The sequence below is a fragment of the Diabrotica undecimpunctata genome, chromosome 9, assembly GCF_040954645.1.
Source record: "Diabrotica undecimpunctata isolate CICGRU chromosome 9, icDiaUnde3, whole genome shotgun sequence".
Taxonomy (NCBI): domain Eukaryota; kingdom Metazoa; phylum Arthropoda; class Insecta; order Coleoptera; family Chrysomelidae; genus Diabrotica; species Diabrotica undecimpunctata.
The window spans coordinates 92,137,596-92,157,145 of NC_092811.1; the positions used below are offsets into that span (position 1 = coordinate 92,137,596).

At 36.3% G+C, this 19,550-nt stretch overlaps 1 protein-coding gene across 2 annotated transcripts in view; it reads left to right on the plus strand.

The window, feature by feature from the left end:
• The window catches only part of LOC140450298 (uncharacterized), a 657,231-nt gene that overhangs the window by 110,608 nt on the left and 527,073 nt on the right, over window positions 1–19,550 (plus strand). Inside the window, exon 1 of one of the 2 annotated variants that reach the window (XM_072543847.1) lies at window positions 2,317–2,456. The exons of the other annotated variant lie outside the window; for it this stretch is intronic. The gene's annotated coding sequence lies outside the window, so the exon portion shown is untranslated. Of the gene's footprint in view, window positions 1–2,316; window positions 2,457–19,550 lie in introns of those variants that run through there. 2 annotated transcript variants of the gene reach the window in all.

Genomic DNA, 19,550 nt, shown 5'->3' on the forward strand with positions numbered 1-19,550 from the left:
GAGCCGTTTTATTGGCGGCAACATACGTAAAGGTTAAAGACCTTCCCAGCCGATGGAAACGTCTGCGACAAGTACTTGATCCCCCGGGTACTTTCTTCTCAGCTGCTTTTCGAAGATACGTAATGAGTTGGTCATGTCTCTTCGGTGCCAGTGTGCTGCGGGGCACTTTTGAAAGACGTGGCTCTAACTCTCGCTGCGTTCGCATCCTATTCGCCACATTCGCTCGTGTGGTATGTTTGACGGAATGCCTCTAATTGGCAGTAGATTTCCTTTCAGCTGAATGTCTCAGCGGTGGATTGTTAATGCAGGCAGAGCTTTCGGAGTTTGAAGAGCCCTGACAAAGACCGTTATCGCTATATCCAAGAGCAAGCTTCTGGCTCAATTCACGTGCGATCGATGCTGAACTGCCTGCTGTTGTTTCGGTCCATGTTAAGACTTTTTCCCAGAGACGTGACATGTATGGTAGAGAGAGGGTAACATGTATGGTTTGATTGGAAGACATAACCTTCCGTACGTGATGATACGTGAGGTATAACTTGTGAGGACAAGCAGTTTTTGTCCTGGTTTTAGTCCCCCTCGTTGAATACGATCAAGCTGGATCTGCAGCTCGTTGAAGGCTACCTTAGTCTGCCCTAGTGCATTCTACCTTCGACCTAGGTATCCAACTAGTTCATTCGGTTGCAGCTGCCGAATCCTGTCGTTGCCGACAGAGAAGAGAGAACGCGTCATGTAGTTAAAGTGCTTATTACTACGGTTAAAATTAACTGTAATAGCTGCACTCTTACCAGCGTTTTTTGACATTTCCCTCTTCTCGAAAAATTCAATTCAACAAGCTGTCTGGTACCATCTTTGGCCGATTCGGCTAGTAGGATTAAATTGTCAGCGTAGCCCAACACTGAGATTTTTCTGCCATCTGTAATCGGAAGGCTAAGCATGTCTTCCTCGAGCTTGCATATCACCTCATCGACTACCATACTGAATAGGTAGGGTGATAAGGAGTCTCCTTGTTTAACACCTCTACGCAATTCGATGTTTTTTGTGGATTTATTACCGGCGGTGACGTTCGTACGACAGTCCATCACGTACCCCTTAAATGTCGCATCTACCCCGAAGCGATTCATTGCCCGTGCAAAATATTATCCAAGAAAGACTTCATGGTTGAAAAATGGTTGTATTGATACAAGCGTGATATTTAGTGTGGATTTTAGGCAGTGAATAAAATTAAGATAGCTATGATGGTAACCAACGTTCTGAAAGGACATTGTACATGAAGAAGAAGTAGGAAGAAATAACTTACTCACGGGTTAGATAATTTGGGATCTACGCTAATTCTAAAACCTAAGCTCGTAGGAACTGGGAGGGTGTAGAGTCTTATAGGAGTTCGAAAGCCTCAAAGGATAGCAACTGTACTGGTGTGCCACTCAAGAGTTCCAAAGTAGGGAACTAAAGCTCGAATATGGCACAGGGTTCCAATCAGGCACACCATGTACAATCGGCGTTCGTTACTCGACAAATCAGAGTATGTGCTTTAGAAAAGTGCTCGTATTGCTGATCCAACGAATATAGGACCCCAGCTCTACCAACGAGGAGGTCTGTACTAGGATGGTTTTAGTGGTAAGGGGAACACAACGTTCACCAAGAAGCAAATATAACTGAAAAGGCTAACTAGCGGTTTGAATAACGATAAGTTATTTGCACTCTTCAACCAATTACGTCTGGCGAACGACAAGCCAAGTAATACCACATTTGCAGAGCCAAGGTGTAAGTACATTTTTGTTAATATACCTATTATTTATCTGTGTATATTTTAACTTCTGTGATCTAAGTTTTTGTTGACTGTTCTATTTCTTCTTTATAGATACGCTTGTTGCGTTCTATTTTTCATTCTATTTGTCCTATATATAACAAATTAACTAAATAGTTTATAAAAACAATATGGTAAAATATGACTATACTTGGCGGTATCCGATAATTTTACTTTTAAGTATATGATTAATGATTTTAATGCGTAAGTTTACCAATTCAATGATAACAATTTATTCAGTAATTAGCTTAAAAAGGTTATTTGTTGATCGTTTTGTGATATTACACATCTGATGGCAACACACTGGCGAAAACCAGCTGTAGCTTTTCCTCTCTCACGGCAATCGGAATATTCCTCATGGACAAAGTGATTAGCGAATTTGTATTTTTTATGGAATCCGCTCCTGCGTGCGACAGTTTCCAATGACTGGCCACTAATTGTAAAGTGCTGGGGCCACGCCAGGCCACCTTACTATTGAAATTGAGTTTTAGCTAACTGCACGCGGAATAATAACGATCGCGGCATTGTTGAATCACTCTTTGTTACAAAAATATACAAAATAAATTTAGTTTTGTAGACTGTTCGTCTGTGTGCGGTGATCAGTGACCGTTTGTGCATATTTTCTCAGTTTCTGATTGCGGCGAAGCATGGGGTATGTCACGTTTGGTTTTCTATTTTGATATTCATATACATTGTAATATATCTAGTATTACTCAATGGAAACACCTTTGTTCAGGGAGTCAGTGACTTGGTCTCCATGGCAACGGATTTTGAGTTTTAATTTTTAATTAACAGAATTTAATTCTTTAAACTGATCCGACGCTCTTATCGGACATAAGGAATGCGAGAAGAAGAATTCTTGAAGTACTAGTGACGCATATGTCAAAATTATTTATTTAAATTTCGCTTTCTTCTAAGCGTTTTTATTGAGATATAAACTGACATCGATTATTGTAAATTCTTGGCGGTTGAGGTTTGTGTATTACAAAGTGCATTACACAATGTCATTTAACGAATCTCTGTAATATAGAGATTCATTGAATGAATCTCATATTATGAGAATGAAAGTTGTAGATAGTGATTACAGAGTAGTACAGAGCGTATAAAAAATTTGACAACGAAACGAATCCAGCAATCTATTCGTCCGTCATGGAAAACTCTAGTTTTAATGCGTTAGGTCGTTGTTAGGTGAAAATCCTCATCACTCTGATAAAAACTACTTTGAAGGAACATAGGAGAGTAAAATTGGGAGAATTTTCTCAGATGTTGGGTATCAGTGCGTGAATTATACATTTTATCATTCGGATCCTTGCTTATAATAAAGTTCCTGCCAATCCACGTTCACATCAGTAAGCAATCGTGCAAATTTCAACACTGCCTACTGATAATCAATAATTTGCATTTAATCTTTTGATTACTATTTCATGCGCTATCAACAGTTTTTTTGCATCAAATTGTCGCCAATTGTGAGTATTGGTCGAGAATTGGCTTCGAACGGAGAGAGTGGTCACTTTGAACCAGAATCCAAACGTGGAGAGTATGAAATATAAGTATCCCTAATGTTAGAGAAGGATTTGTCTCAACCTTCGACTTCTTCTTCTACTGCCGACTCACTAATGAAGGATGGCTATAACCATTGCAAATTCGTCTCTATTTTCTGCTTTTCTTAAAAACGTCTGTGTGTTTAACTTGGTCCAGTCGCGAATAACCAGGATACTTATTGTCTATCAGGACCCCTTTTTCTTTCGATTTTACCCTTCATAATCAGCTGCAACAACTCATACTTCTCATTTCTAAGTATGGGCCTTAAATATGCTGTCTTTCATCTTTTAATGATGGTAAAAAGTTCTCTGTCTTGTCCCATTCTGTGCAACACCATTTTGTTCGTAATATAATCGGTCCATGGCATTTTCAAAATTCTTCTAAAAAGCCCCACATCGCAAAAGCTTCCAGCTTTCTCATTAAGTCGTTAACAATTTAAGCTTCGATACCATAAAGAAGAATAGAGTGGGTATAACATTTTACCATAAGATATCGGATTTGCACATTGACTTTGGTTACTAGAACTTTTCTCATTTTTAAGACCTGTTTACCTCTTACTGATAACCATAGTTTTTGAGTTTTTTTATGTTTATTGTTAAACCAAACTGTCCCCCAGTATCACAAATAGTGTTTAGTAGCGTCTGCAGGTTTTTCTAAATTTCATCGATAATGACTATCGTCGGCATATAACGAATGGTATTTATATTTTCACCATTTATCTTGATCCCTTCTGTACAGTTTTCAAGTGCCTGTGTAAATAACTCTTCATATTATATATTAAATAGTAATGGTGAAAGTACAGAACCTATGTCATCTATACTTATCTTTTCCGCATCCGTGCTATTTCCATCTAATGTTACCACAGCCTGTTGATTCCATTAGAGATTTCTCACTTTATTAATATCATTTTTGTCGAGTTCTTTTCGCTTTAGACATTCCATGAGAATGTTATGTTTAACTTTATCGAAAGATTTCTAGTAGTCTATAAATGCGACGAAATCTTTGAGACATTTTTGAGCAAGAGTTCTGAAACTATACAGAGCTTCTACTGTTCCGAAGCCATTACGAAAGCCAAACTGTCTATTACTCATATCAGCTTCACACTTTCTGAATATTGTTGCATGTATAACCTTCAAAAACGTTTTCAATAGTTGTGATATTAAGCTGATTAATTTATAGTCATGACAGTGTTTAAGATTCGTGGTTTTCGGTAGCGTCGATAGTAGCTATTCTGTAGGTATCTCACCAGATTTGTATATATTGTTAAAGAGGATAGTTATTGCGCTTAAATTGTCTTCATCTATAATTTTAATCAGCTCGATGTGAACTTTATCTGACCCAGGGGCTCTGGCAGATTTTGAGTTATTTATCCAATGTTTTCGGCTGTCTTCTGTAGAGTTTCGTTCTGTCTTTATAACAGAATCTTTGATTTTGCTTCACATAATGTTCACATTCTCAATCTTTCCATTTGTTGATTTATACAAGTTGAAGCCTCGGCACATATTTTGTTTATCTTTCAACCTTCGACAAGAAATCGTAATTGTCCAACATTCACTGCCATTAGGGATGGGAAAAACCTACCGGTTTTAAAACGGGTAGGTTTTTTTACTTCGCAATAACCGGTTTTATCGGTTGTTTTTTTGTCCCGGTTATAACCGGTTTTTTATTTTTAAAGTAAAAACCGGATATTAGGTTAGGTATTATAATGTTATCACATATTTGTTGCTGAATAAACAAATAAGGCGACTACCAAAACGGTATAACGGCGAACTCATAATAAGAAAAAGTCGAAGTAGAAGAAAAAACAAACAAGGTGACTACCAAAAGGACACTACACAACATCTTCGTTATTAATGAACTTATAGCCTCACGAGATATCATATGACAGTATGTATAAAAATAGATTTACTATAAGACAAATTTTAATTTATTGACTTAAAGAAGGCCTCTGACTGAGTACACAATAAACACTTAATCGAATCATAACATGCGACATAGCAAATAGAAGGGAAGGAAATAACGAATATATTAAAATAAAAAAAAACCAATCAGTTTTTAGTTGTTACCACCAGTGGAGAAACGATGACGACTATTAGACCGAAGTCTGTTTGTTACTGAGTGGCAAACACGATACTATAGCATATTTGTAGTTTACCGTTTTATACGTCTTAAAACGATTTATTTTGCATTTTTCATATTTATTCATAAAATCAAAATAAATCTGCATATACTATTTTTGGTGTGACACAACAAAAGCAAAGCATTTTAGTAGAACATTATACGTTATAGAATCTCGATACGTTAGAATCGGGCCACATTCTAGTATCGTATAAGCTTCTTCTTTAGCTACTTTCGCAATGATGTTCACCCTAAAATAACCCTTACCTGCATATCCGAATGGAGTCGATTTATACCTCTATAATTTTTTTACCACAAAATGATAATTTCATTATAATTTTGTTTATATTCTGTATTTTTTCTCTCGCTCCACAGGTTGTTTGGTTGTTGTGTTAATAGATCATGGGTCCAACGTGTTTCAAACATAGAAGTATTAAACAGAATAGGTCAAGGCAAAGGTGATTTAAAATTATGAAAAGAGAAAATTTTAATACTTAGGGCATATAATGAAACGTGGAATACTGCAGTGAATACTCTACGGAAAGGTAGAGGGGCAGAGAGGAATGGGTAGGAAGAAATATTCATGGCCCCGATCCGAAACCTTCGTCAATGGACGGACTTATCAGCAGATGAATAATTGGTACATGCCGCGCAATATCGAGAAAAATATTGGCAAATTGTAATGGAGGCTATTAACATCTAAATCTGGGTACGCTACCTACTTAAAGAAAAATAAGTTACTATACGATATATTGTGATTTTAGCAGTACTATTTTGATATAATTATTGCACTGCCGTTATAATGTTTACAATATTTCATCTGTATAAAATTTCTTTTTTATCATAAACACAATTACAGACGGAATATACCAAATATGTTAATGAGCTGAGCAATTAATGTTAATTGGGTCAAATATATCACAAATGACATCAAACGTGATAAATCTTGATGCTAAATACCAGCTCTCTACTCATCACGTCTCTTTTTTTTCTATTTAAGTCTGACAAGTAAAAAGTTACCCACATTTTTGTTAAGATTAATAAAAGTGATTAGGATGAATAGTTAGAGGTTTACACGCCTTAATAGACGCTAAAACACTTCAAATATTATTTGAGGAGACGTAAATGACTTGTGTATAGTGAAAGGTAAAGTGTCAATAGTTTTTCAAACGATTTTGTTAATGTCTACTCAAAAAAGCGGGTAACGAGTTCATAATTAAAAACCGGATATTACCGCTTAAAGCAGAATTGTGAGTAATTTTTTTTAACATTACATCCAAGATACTTAATATCTTATTCACTAGAAACCTTTACTTACATTAACCACTTGAATGACGCCCAGATAGTGGTCCCATGACTACATACGGTGATAATTTGATTTTTTAGCTACTCGCAAATGAATTATCAAATGTTAACGTTCATTAGGAAAGCTGCGACACAGAAGCGTCAATTTAAACAAAAACAGCTCTCTCATTTAGATATCCTACTATAGCGATTTTTTATAAACAGAGTGCTTCACGTAGCCGCTCATTAGACATTTTAAAAATAATCCGACTTGATATATGAAAATTTGTACTTCAGCGTCAGCTCCTAATCTAAAATTAACATTTTGTGTTGCAATTCCATTTTTTATTTGCGCACAAACCATTTCTATAGGGTTTAGGTCTGGACGATATGGAGGACGTTTAAGGGAACAGTGTCCATATTCTTGCAGTAGCTTATCAAAACATTGAACATGATCTTGATTGTCTTGTTTAATGATTTCATATAGTTGCGGTGTTAACATTGATGTTACAAATAGTAATTTTGTTCTGTCGGTTAAGATAACATATCGTCTTTTTTAGAAAAACTGGTAGGTTCCTATTAACTTGTAAATTATGGTATGGAACATTGCCAGTGACAACAGGTCTTTTAGACAAACTGGGGATTAACTGTTCTTTCAACAATTTATCATAATTTTCTGCATTCAAGTCATCGTGATAATCTCCATACTTGGTACCTGATGTAAAAATCAAAAAAGTATTCGGTGTAATACCCATTTGCCCACCACCGTGTATGAAAACAGACCTGCTTCATTTTGAAATGTATTTGAACAGTCTTTTACCTTCACTTCTGTAGTATTATTAAAATGTGTCTAAATACCTAATACGTAGAGTACGAATGTCATTCCGTTCAATTAATAAACGTCCTTTATCGTTCGTTTTTTTTCATTTAAATTCTAAATCTTTTACAATCCTGTAAAGGAAACTCACACTTCCAGTCCACACGTACGCCTTTTCAAGCCTTTTCTGCAGAAGCTTGAACTTTCAGTTCCATGAAAATGTTAAATTGTATTTCTAATGAACTGTTTGTCGTAGTCCCTCAAGTCTGTCACAGTTGCTTTCCCTTTACCATTTGAATTATTTGAATCTTTGTTTGTTAACATATTTGCTTCTTGAATTATCCGTACCACCGTGTGTCAGATACTCCAGTAGCTTCGCTCACACGTTGTTTAATATTGGTCCGATTACCTTAAGGAAACGGTATTTGTATACATTTAAACACTATGTAAACTATCCCTTTTTGTCTGATTGGAAAATCAATTGCAACTGGCTGAATGACTAATGTCTATGCCATTACTCAAACATACTACACGTAACCGTCTCATTTCTATAAAATAGTTTCTAATATGTGTTTTCGTAGCTTTCTTTATAAGACTGTGGTTCCAATTCTCCCTGCAAGTGGATTGAGGAGTTGATCTCTGTTTCTTACACTATCTAAATTTTCCTTTATATCAGCATTTCAACAGACAGTCTTGGTGAACAGGACACCAGGTAGGGTGCTGTCGGGTTGATAGAGAGTATTTCTCCCATCAATTCCAGGGAGAATTGGTTAGCATTATTTTTACTAACTCTGGTTGATAAATTAGGACTACGAAACACGAAGGTCTGTGTTTTGTTGGTGTTCAGAGTGACTCACCACTTATTACACCATTCTTCGACACCGTTTAGTAGAGTTTGTTCTCTTCTTAAGGTTCTCTTAGTATGGTACCGTCTCGTTGTTGTGAGCAGTGCTGTATCTGTCTGCATAGACAAACAACTGTGTGCCTGGGATGTGTTGGGTTAACATATTTGCTTCTTGAATTATCCGTTCTACTGTGTGTCAGGTACTCCAGTAACTTCGCTCACACGTTGTTTAATATTGGTCCGATTACCTTAAGGAAACGGTATTTGTATACCTTTAAACAGTGTGTAAACTATCCCTTTGGATTCCAGTATCAATCTGATCTGTTTATTCATACTACACGTAATCGTCTCATTTCTATAAAATAGTTTCTAATATGCGTTTTCGTACCTTTCTTTGTGAGACTGCGGTTCCAATTCTCCCTGCAAGTGGATTGAGGAGTTGAGCTCTGTTTCTTACCCTATCTAAATTTTCCTTTATATCAGCATTCCAACAGACAGTCTGGTGAACAGAACACCCAGGTAGGGTGCTGTCGGGTTGATAGAGAGTATTTCTCCCATCAATTCTAGGGAGAATTGGTTAGCATTATTTTTACTAACTCTGGTTGATAAATTAGGACTACGAAACACGAAGGTCTGTGTTTTGTTGGTGTTCAGAGTGACTCACCACTTATTACACCATTCTTCGACACCGTTTAGTAGAGTTTGTTCTCTTCTTAAGGTTCTCTTAGTGTGGTACCGTCTCGTTGTTGTGAGCAGTGCTGTATCTGTCTGCATAGACAAACAACTGTGTGCCTGGGATGTGTTGGGTTAACATATTTGCTTCTTGAATTATCCGTTTTACTGTGTGTCAGGTACTCCAGTAACTTCGCTCACACGTTGTTTAATATTGGTCCGATTACCTTAAGGAAACGGTATTTGTATACCTTTAAACAGTGTGTAAACTATCCCTTTGGATTCCAGTATCAATCTGATCTGTTTATTCATACTACACGTAATCGTCTCATTTCTATAAAATAGTTTCTAATATGCGTTTTCGTACCTTTCTTTGTGAGACTGCGGTTCCAATTCTCCCTGCAAGTGGATTGAGGAGTTGAGCTCTGTTTCTTACCCTATCTAAATTTTCCTTTATATCAGCATTCCAACAGACAGTCCTGGTGAACAGGACACCCAGGTAGGGTGCTGTCGGGTTGATAGAGAGTATTTCTCCTATCAATTCCAGGGAGAATTGGTTAGCATTATTTTTACTAACTCTGATTGATAAATTAGGACTACGAAACACGAAGGTCTGTGTTTTGTTGGTGTTCAGAGTGACTCACCACTTATTACACCATTCTTCGACACCGTTTAGTAGAGTTTGTTCTCTTCTTAAGGTTCTCTTAGTGTGGTACCGTCTCGTTGTTGTGGGCAGTGCTGTATCTGTCTGCATAGACAAACAACTGTGTGCCTGGGATGTGCTGGGTCAAAATGTCACTTTTGTTTATAATGTACAACAAATGTGCTAGCACTGAGCCTTGGGGGACTCCAGCTCGTGGAATTAAACAGGAGTTTAGAGTTGATCGCATATTTTCATTCTGACAATTCTGTTGTGTAGATAGAACTATACAATTTTCACAAATTGTAATGGCAGCATAATTTCAATCAGCTTTCGAATAAGACCGTTATGCCAAACTTGATCGAAAGCTTTTTGAGCATCGAGAAAGTGGCTATGGCGATGGTATTGTTGTTTGGGGCATCACTTTGGACTTTTGTTGTAAAGTCTACTAATCCATTTTGAATAGATTTACCAGATTGGAATCCATATTGACATTTGGGAATGATATTGTGGGCTTCGAGAAAACAGTCGAGTCTCTCTTTAAGGATATACTCGAGTACGCTAATTAGAGATATGTGTGTGTAGGATTCCACATGAGTACGCAGTGCACTTGGTTTTGGTATCATAATTGTGTTAGCCAGTTTTCAAGGAATAGTAAAATGACTATTTTTAAGACATGCATTAATAATTTTTGTTAGAAGAGGGATGATCCTCTCTAGAAGTTGTGTGATACACCTTCGACTGATTTTATCAGGTCTGGAAGAATTATTTTTACCTATGCGGGAATATCTCTCCGTTTCCCTGTTATTTAAGGCATTCATGATCGAGTCGTGGTCTGGATTGGACATTGCGAGAGTATTTCTAACTATACATTCTGTATTGTTTAAATATGCGATCAAAGTTAGGGTTGTCTTGTCTGGGATATGAAAGTTATAGTGAAGTGAGTTTTTGAATGCTTTTGCTTGCTCATCTGAGCAGTTAATTATTTGGTTGTCGACCAACAGATGAGTGTATTGGATCCGTCTTTATTTTGTTAGGATTTTGAATGTGTTCCATAATTTACCGCCGTCTCTGTAATCTAGTGTCTTCCCACCGTTGAGACTGTAGGATCGATATTTCCCTCTTAATTCTAGCAGAGATGCTATTGTATTATGTTTTGACAATTGAGTCTCTGTTGCCTTTCCATTGTAAAAGCCGTCTTTTTCTTTTATTTTGGCAATGATGTATTGTAGAAGTACCGGAGATGTACAGTTTAATTGTTTTATTGGGATGGAGTGTAAATTTGTTAATAAAAATACCTTTAAGTTTTAGATAAGCAGTCAAAATGGAGCACACTGTATATATCATCTTCGGTTTATTCCTTAACCTTTGCGACCTGGTTATGTCCTTAACCTTTTTGTTTTATACATCTTTAAACATCCCTACAGTATGTATGAGATATATTTATTACCTTCTTTAATGTAAAGACCACATCCACAATCCTCTGAAAATATTTTCACAAAAAATCTTGACCGTGATAAAAACCTTGTACCCTATTACCCATGACTGTTCTATTAGTACCTGCCATCGCATCGGTACAAAAATATCGGCTATTGCGAATAGAGTTATGGTTTGTCGGTGGTTTTTTGATTGGTTTCTAACAGTATTTTCTTCTGCTAACAGTTTCGAATATTAAATTAAAATAAATTGAAAATTGCGAACTTGTAAATGCTATCGAACTTTGAATGAAAATATTATACGATGTGGTTTCAAGATTTGTAACGTTTCACGTACAACGCGGAAAATATTTATAAAGAGCGCGGAAAAAAGTACGGAAAACATTAATAAATAAAATAATGTGTACAGGCAATTTCAATATCGAGAAACACCTAGGAAGATAACTTTAGGGCGCTATACAATACAACAGGAGTAGTTAGTCCTTAACCCGAAACATAGTACTTTTATTGCTAATGCGAAACATATGGTCTATTGGACCAGTATAGGTAAAAATTGAAATAAATCAAAAACAAATGTAGCGTTTAAAGAGAAAAGCAAAATATTAAAGGGTTTATTAGGTATAAACGAGCAAAAAAAACTTATTCATACATAATACTTACATAAAACAAAATGTGTAATATAGAAAACAACATTATTAGGCGTAATTAAGTAAACAAACATATATATTTCTAGATAAAACAAAAAATATACTACAGCTACCTACTAATTTTGAAGACAGGTAACGCAAACCTTTCTACTACACTCCAAACAAATAGCATTTGAGCAACGCACACATTTATAATTTGTCTTCCTCATTTTTGATGATGGACAAATGCTACACAATTTTCTTTTGGGAAGCTTATCATCTGGAACATTGTCGCCGATATTCTCCACAGGCATTTCGGGATTTATTCCCAAAAAAATCTATCTGCTTTCTAAGGTCTCCGGGAAGATTTGTTTCAAGTCTTTGCCTTAGATGAGGCTGAATTGGTTCAAAGGCCAAATCTTTTACAAATTTAAAACGTAGAAGTAATTTATTATTTTTGTAACAAAGATAAAGGATGTAACTGTTGACTGAACTTATATTTATAAGTGTATAAAATACGGCTAAGGGCCAACGCCTTGTTCGGCGGTTTACACTATTATTGGCACACTTCATGTCTAAAACATCCCGATTTTGTACTGTTATAGTATCGAATTATTTCTGGTTTTTCTAATTCATTGTCTTTGCTGTGATGCATAGAGGATAATAAAAGAACAGCTCTATTTTTTTTCGGTACATATGATATCACAAGGTTATGTCATTGGAGAAACTATAGAGTGTTTTACCAATTTCCCTACTTTTATTAGCCTGGAATTCCAAAGGAACTTCTCGCTTATTTTTTTTACTGTACCCACATACGTGAGGTGGCGTTTTTGCAACTCTGTCAGCAGTAATATTTCGGTTAGAGCCCTCTCTTGGTTTGGATAGTCGGAGGACACATTGAGCAGGCTTGGAAAGCTTCAGTTCTTCTTCTGAAAGTCCAACACCATCCGAATCTTTCCCTGAGTATATATATCCATTATAGAAATACGAGCTCTTAGCATCTGTCATGCACATTACTTTTAGGCCGTATTTCGCAGGTTTACTGGGCATGTAAATTCGTAAACCACAGTGACTTCTAAATGGAAGTAGCATCTCATCCACAGTTACACAATCTGACAACGTGTATAGCCTCTGGCATTTAGTCACAAAATTATTAAAAATATTTGAAATAGCCGCTGTTTTATCAGTTTTCTTCCGCTCTTCGCGATCCATGCTATTGTCAAATCTAAGACACGACAAAAGTATTGCAAATCTTTTCAAAGACATCGACCCAAAACATCTTTAGAAAACAGTTGAAGCATATCTTCATGAGAAGATTTTATAATTGAAAATAGCATAAAAAGCCCAAGCAAAGCCCTCAACTTGTAATTATGTTGCCGCTATTAGCAGACTATCCTTTCGCTGTGATGTGGCAATAACCTGTAGGACCTCCGCACATAGATAGATATAGATTCCAGTGAAAATATAAGAACAGATATCCAGAGAAGTATCGTGAAATACATAGCACATTTAAAATAAAAATAGGGGAAGCAAAAGAAACAGCTATTGACAGCGTGAATTATGATAGTAAGATGAGAAGAAGTAGACTAGAAAAAGAGCGGAAATGGGAAATCGTGTGAGAAAAGAATAAGATAACGGAGAGAAAATAAAAAGGTGAAAGAGAAAAACAAAATTAGAGATGAGAAAACCGGTTTTATTACAAGAACGTTATGTTTTTTATAGAACTAATAATTCAGATATATCAAATTAAAATTCATACCGCTTATTATACAACGCAGTGGAAAATATCATGGTGCATTTTAATGTATACGATCATTTAAACTTAAATTATTTGCATGCTTCAAACATCACGTTCAGCCATTTTATCCGGTCAGTAGTGTCACTTATGATTTATATTTTTAACGGTGTTTTAAAATACACTTCCATGAGAATTAGTCAGCTGAAGAGTTTTATTTTATAGAATATTAAAGGGATATAATAGGCAATTTTTAAAAGTAGGTGTGTTCGTAAGAATTTAGATTTGAAGATTTTTTGGTTTGCGTATATCAACTGTTATTACATTTTTCTAATTGTTCCCTTGACTTGTTTTATTAAATGCACGAACACATGTGCGATCTTGGTTGTTTACAAACATCAACTGATTGGAATATTTATATGATTTTACCTGTTGATCAATCAATTTTAATCAATCAAGATCATGTTCTTTTTCCTTTTCTTCTTCATTTAGTCCTATGGTCTGTTCAATCCTCGGAGCATGCGTTTCTGTGGTGTAGATTGCCAGCTAGATGCTTCTCAGATATAACGTATTGGAACGATCTATGAAAGGAAAAATGAGACTTTTTCCATCACAAATGCTACTAAAATTAGATAGGGCAACTTGAAATCTAATTGTATCTAAGGTACCTACTATAAGTAAGTATAGGGAGGTTGCCCAAAATACTGAATGTAAACGCTATTTGAGACTAGCTTGAGAATTTGTGAAGGTTAGATAACTATAAAACATTATTATTCATACAATAAGGTAAACGCAGGGGATATGACGCACAATTCGGATTTTTGGCAGATCTCAAACGGTAATACCGATAATAACATGTTGATTAGGGTTTATGACACCTAGTACTATCAGGTACTCACAGCATAAATCCCAGCTATATAATTGAAAAAACAAAAGAGTCAACTTTTGCGTCATATTCCCGACATGGGGGGAAGGTAATATGGCGCACTAGGTGTTGGGGATATGACTTATGGGAAATTACATGTAAACCAAAAATAAAAACTCAGAGTGATTAACTTTGCAACTTTTAATGAAATGAGGTGAAAGAAAACTGTCTACACAACTGACATGGTGTTAGGGAATTTAACAACAAAATTAAAGTGTCCACGACGAACATTAGATTTTGGCAGGATTTTCTTAATTTGTTCCCTTTTGACTATGCCGATGTCTTCAGCTAATGGAAAGACAAACTGAACCTTGCCTTTCTTCATAAAGTTAACTTCAACTGTTAACAAGTTAACGTTAACTGAACCTTTCGTTTCTTCATAAAGTTAACTTCGACGCCATCATTATTGATGCTAATGATTACGCCCACATAATATAATGGCTTGCTCTTTCCTGGAAACTTAACCAATACGTAGTCGTCGACGTTAACACTTTCTACACATTGGAGGAAATCTTCCTCATCTACAATTTCATCATCGAAGGATTTTTCGTCTCACTCGCCTCCAGATGATGATGGCATTTCTTCTTCTAGTAAGATCTTCTTTTTTGCTGGCTTTCGAAGCTTGAATGTCTTCTCCTGCTTTGCAATTTTGATTGCTCGTTTGGCCTTCTTAGCTTCTATATTTTCAGGCGTTGTCAAAAGTTGAGCATGCTGTTTCTTTTTCGCTACGGCAAGAGCATCACATTTTGGTAGTGGTGACACAATTTTTAGAAGTTTCGTAGGAGTTGCTTTTGTGGTTTTATGAGAATGTGGGTCAGTAGGCTTCTTCTTTGGAGTATTAAGTGAGAGTGAACCAGGTGTGCTGGGTTGAGGATCCAAGGCTGAGCTAACACTTTGGTCATCCTTGTCCATAGAGTTGGACTCCAAAGTTTCTCGTAGGTAAGCGTAATCAGGAATAGAGGAGGGTGCGAATGGAAACACACCGCAGGCCCGGAACCCTGCTGAACCTGTCGACATTGTTGCAGCTTGTGACCAGGCTTTCTGTAAAAGTTGGCCGAAGTGCCTGCGTTCTACCTTCTTTCCAGGATTTGCAATTGTCATAGTGTGCCATAGTGTTTTACTATTAATTTTTCCAATTGTTTTCATCTCTGCTGTTTCTAACATCCTTTTTGTCTTCTCTGTGTCAGGTCATGTTTCTGCCGCTTATATCAATATTGGTCTGATGACTGTTTATGATCGGTAATAGTTAGAAGGAATAATTCGATTGGAACTTACCTCTGAACAACGTATGTTTGGGCTGATGCGGCTTTCTGTGATATCTATACTTAATATTCGATAAACATTTGTGCCTTACGGATGTTTTACGGCTTTTATTTAACTGTTATTGTGTGTATATCCTGTTTTTACCTCATTTTATGGTAAAACAAGATGCTATGCTCAGGATTCGTCCACAAGGCAAAATGTATCCACGTTTGGCCACCAGTTTCTGATTCGTACTGACCGCTATCAGCTCAAAGCTAACGTGCACCGAGCTTTGAGCCGACTTCTCTTTAATTGGAGAGAATAGGATGGGCGGGTAGGAATGAAATTTGTAAGGGAGCAGCGAGCCTGATAACCGCTGCAGTGAACCATATGTAGCATTTCAAGTCCCGTATTCTAAGAGTTAAAGGAACTGCACAACAAATCAGATATTTGTCAGATTTAACGAAGGGGTGTCTAGCTATTGCTACCCTTATTTTCACTTCCATGTCACAGACCCACTTGCTGTTTGATGTATCTCCAAGGAATTTAAATCTTTCAAGCCATTCAATAGCTATATTATTTATATTCAACTGAGCTCCCATATGGGGTTGTCCGCTGGGGCCGCTTCACACATTGCTTCACAATGGGGCCGTGCGGAGGACTCATAGTGCGATTGCGGATCACCCAGACAGACCATAAACCACTGTATTTCAGACTGCCAAAACGTGCCCATCGTGGAAACCTCCAGGACTTTGTTTAATGTTCCCCAGAAGCAATTGAATGGCTGTGTAAATTAAACCTTATCTAATATTTAGTTTCATTTTATTTTAATATTTGTCTATGTGTATTTATCGTACTGTTAATAATCCATACGAATGTAGATCCATTAACCAACAGAAAAATGAAACATATAAGAGACTTCAGCAGCGCAGAACGAGATCAAACCTGGAAGACTATAAAAATCTTAGACGAGAAGAAAAAAGGACGTTTAGAAGGAAATAGAAAGAGCCATACGAAAACGCTCTAAATGAGATTGTTAACCACCACAATAGAAGAGACTCGCGAAAATTTTACCAGAAGATAAACAGCTGCAGAAAATAATTCAAACCCAGAATAACAGCATGTAAAGACAGAGATGGTTCCATAATTGGTGACAAAGAATAGATACTAAACAGGTGGGCGAATCATTTTGAAGAACTACTTAGCGACAGTCGTGAAGAAGACCAAATAGAAATTACTTTGCCTGAAATGGATGAAAACGCTCAAGAGTCGCCCCCACCGAAGAAGAAATTAGAGAAGCCATTTCAAAACTGAAACATAACAAAGCCCCCGGTTTGGACAATCTTCCTGCCGAACTCTTTAAAAATGGTGGTGACACCCTTTTTAAAAACATGAAATTAGTAAACAAAATGTGGCACCGGAAGGAAACGCCCGCGGACTGGAAATTAGGTGTAATGCACCCTCTTCACAAAAAGGGAGATATGATGGTGTGTGATAATTATAGAGTTATCACCCTACTTAACGTGGCATATAAAGTATTGTCCAACGTATTCTACAGAAGATTTATCCACTATGTTGAACAAATAGTTGGGAACTATCACTCCGGTTTCCGAAACAATAAATCAACAACGGATCAAATCTTCACAGTCAGGCAGATTCTTGAGGAAACTCTTGAGTTCGGAGTCGACATCCACCACGTATTCGTGGATTTCATAGCCGAGCCGCATACGACTCAGACAACAGACAAAAACACAGGCTATGGTGGAATTTCAAATGCCGCTTCATCTTGTTCAACTAACGGAACTTACACTCACAGGCGTAGAGAGTGTAGTCAGAATCCAAAACAACTTTTCAAGACCCTTCCATTGTAAAAATGGATTGAGACAGGGAGATGGACTGTCGTGTCTCTTATTTAACCTTGCACTAGAAAAAGTAATTCGAGAGTGTCATATTAATGCGAATGGCACCATCTTTAATAAATCTGTACAAGTGGTCGGATATGCAGATGACATAGACATTATTGCTAGGTTCACAGAATCTCTGATCGAAGCATTTCGATCACTAGAGCGTCTGCACTGAGAATGGGATTAAAAATAAACGCACAAAAAACCAAGTATATGTATTGTACTAGATCAGGCAACCAGATACCTAGACTATTAATTGATGATCTGGAACTGGAAGGTGTGGACACCTTCGTCTACCTGGGCTCGCTGCTGACCAAAGACAACAATGTCAACGAAGAAATTAAAACAAGAATAGTGCTTGCCAATAAGTGCTATTAGGGCTTGAGGAAACAGATGGTCCCAAAACTACCCAGAAAAATTAAAGTTACCATATATAAAACACTAATAAGACCAGTGTTAACATACGGGTCAGAAACGTGGTCACTTACACATAACGACCAAGAATTGCTTAAACGTTTCGAGAAAAAAATTCTAAGGAAAATATATAGAGGAGTCCAAGAACATTGTTTGTGGCGTAGGCGATACAACTTTGAGTTATACGGAAGTTTTGGTGAACCTGACGTTGTAAAATGTATTAAATTAGCACGCCTTCGATGGATAGGACATGTAATTAGGCGAGATGAAGATGCAACGATCAGAAAAATTTTCGACCGAAGAGGACCAGTGGGAAGACGAGCCAGAGGAAGACCAAAACTTAGGTATCAAGATAATATAGAGGATGATCTAAAATCCATCTGAGTTAAAGCATGGAGAAGAGTTGTCAGAGACAGTGGCGAATGGAAGATTGTTCTGAAGAACGATTTGGCTTATAACCAGCTATAATGCCACTGATGATAATAATCCATACGCTAAATAAAATAAATACATTTCTTTTTTATTTCATTATGTCTAGTAGAATTTCCTCTGTGATCCAACTTTTCTTTCCTGGTCTCCTTTTTTGCTCTAGTATATTTTCTGAAGCCTTATGTATATTGGTTTGTATTTCTTTTCACTGTTGTTCTGGAATTATCTAAAAAATTATGATATGTTTAAAAGTCAATGAGTTTGTGTTACTTGTTCTTGATACAACTTGTTTTTATCTATACGATATTAACTTATTCGCCTTGGTATTTCATTTTGTCCGCCATCTCCGTTTTCTTTTTAACTTTGAATTCATTTTTATATAGTTCTTTACCTTTATTTCAACTTATCTCCTTCCTGTTACACTTATATTGACAATTTAATTTATAATTTTAAAGGAACCATTACAATGTTTTCATCCTTGTGAGAAAATAACAGCACATAAACAAATCTATCAAACAATGAAAACCTTAATGGCGATTTGATTAAATATGTTGAGAAACCACAACTACTTATTAAACAATTGTTAATGACATTGAAATCAAGACAATGCGTTTTTTGATTCGCATAGTATTAAAATCCAAAGTTCAAGGTGAAAGAAACAATTTTTATTAATTTCTTACCGCTATAAATCAAATAAATCGATATGTACATATGTTTATAAAAAAATGATACATAAAATACGGTGTTTTGCAAGCGGGTATATTGTATATTGAATAATTTATCAATATCAAATTAGTTTATATTCCTATGAAGCCTTGGGATTTAATCAATATTATTATTACAATTACTTTTACTAGTTCACTGAAATTTTTATTAGTTACTCAAATTTGTTTTTATGTAGTTCCTTAAGGCCCGTCCTCACTTAGTAACATGTTACCGAACTTGTTGGCAACATGTTTCATATAACATATTCATAACTTTTGTGTTGACCGTTGTACGTTCTCATTCGGACTGCAAGCAACAAGTATCATTTTTAGAGCCCAGTCTATTTCAAAATGTCCGAGGAAAATTATGTACTTCTCGCGGCTAGCAAGCAATACATTTAACCGAGCCTGTGA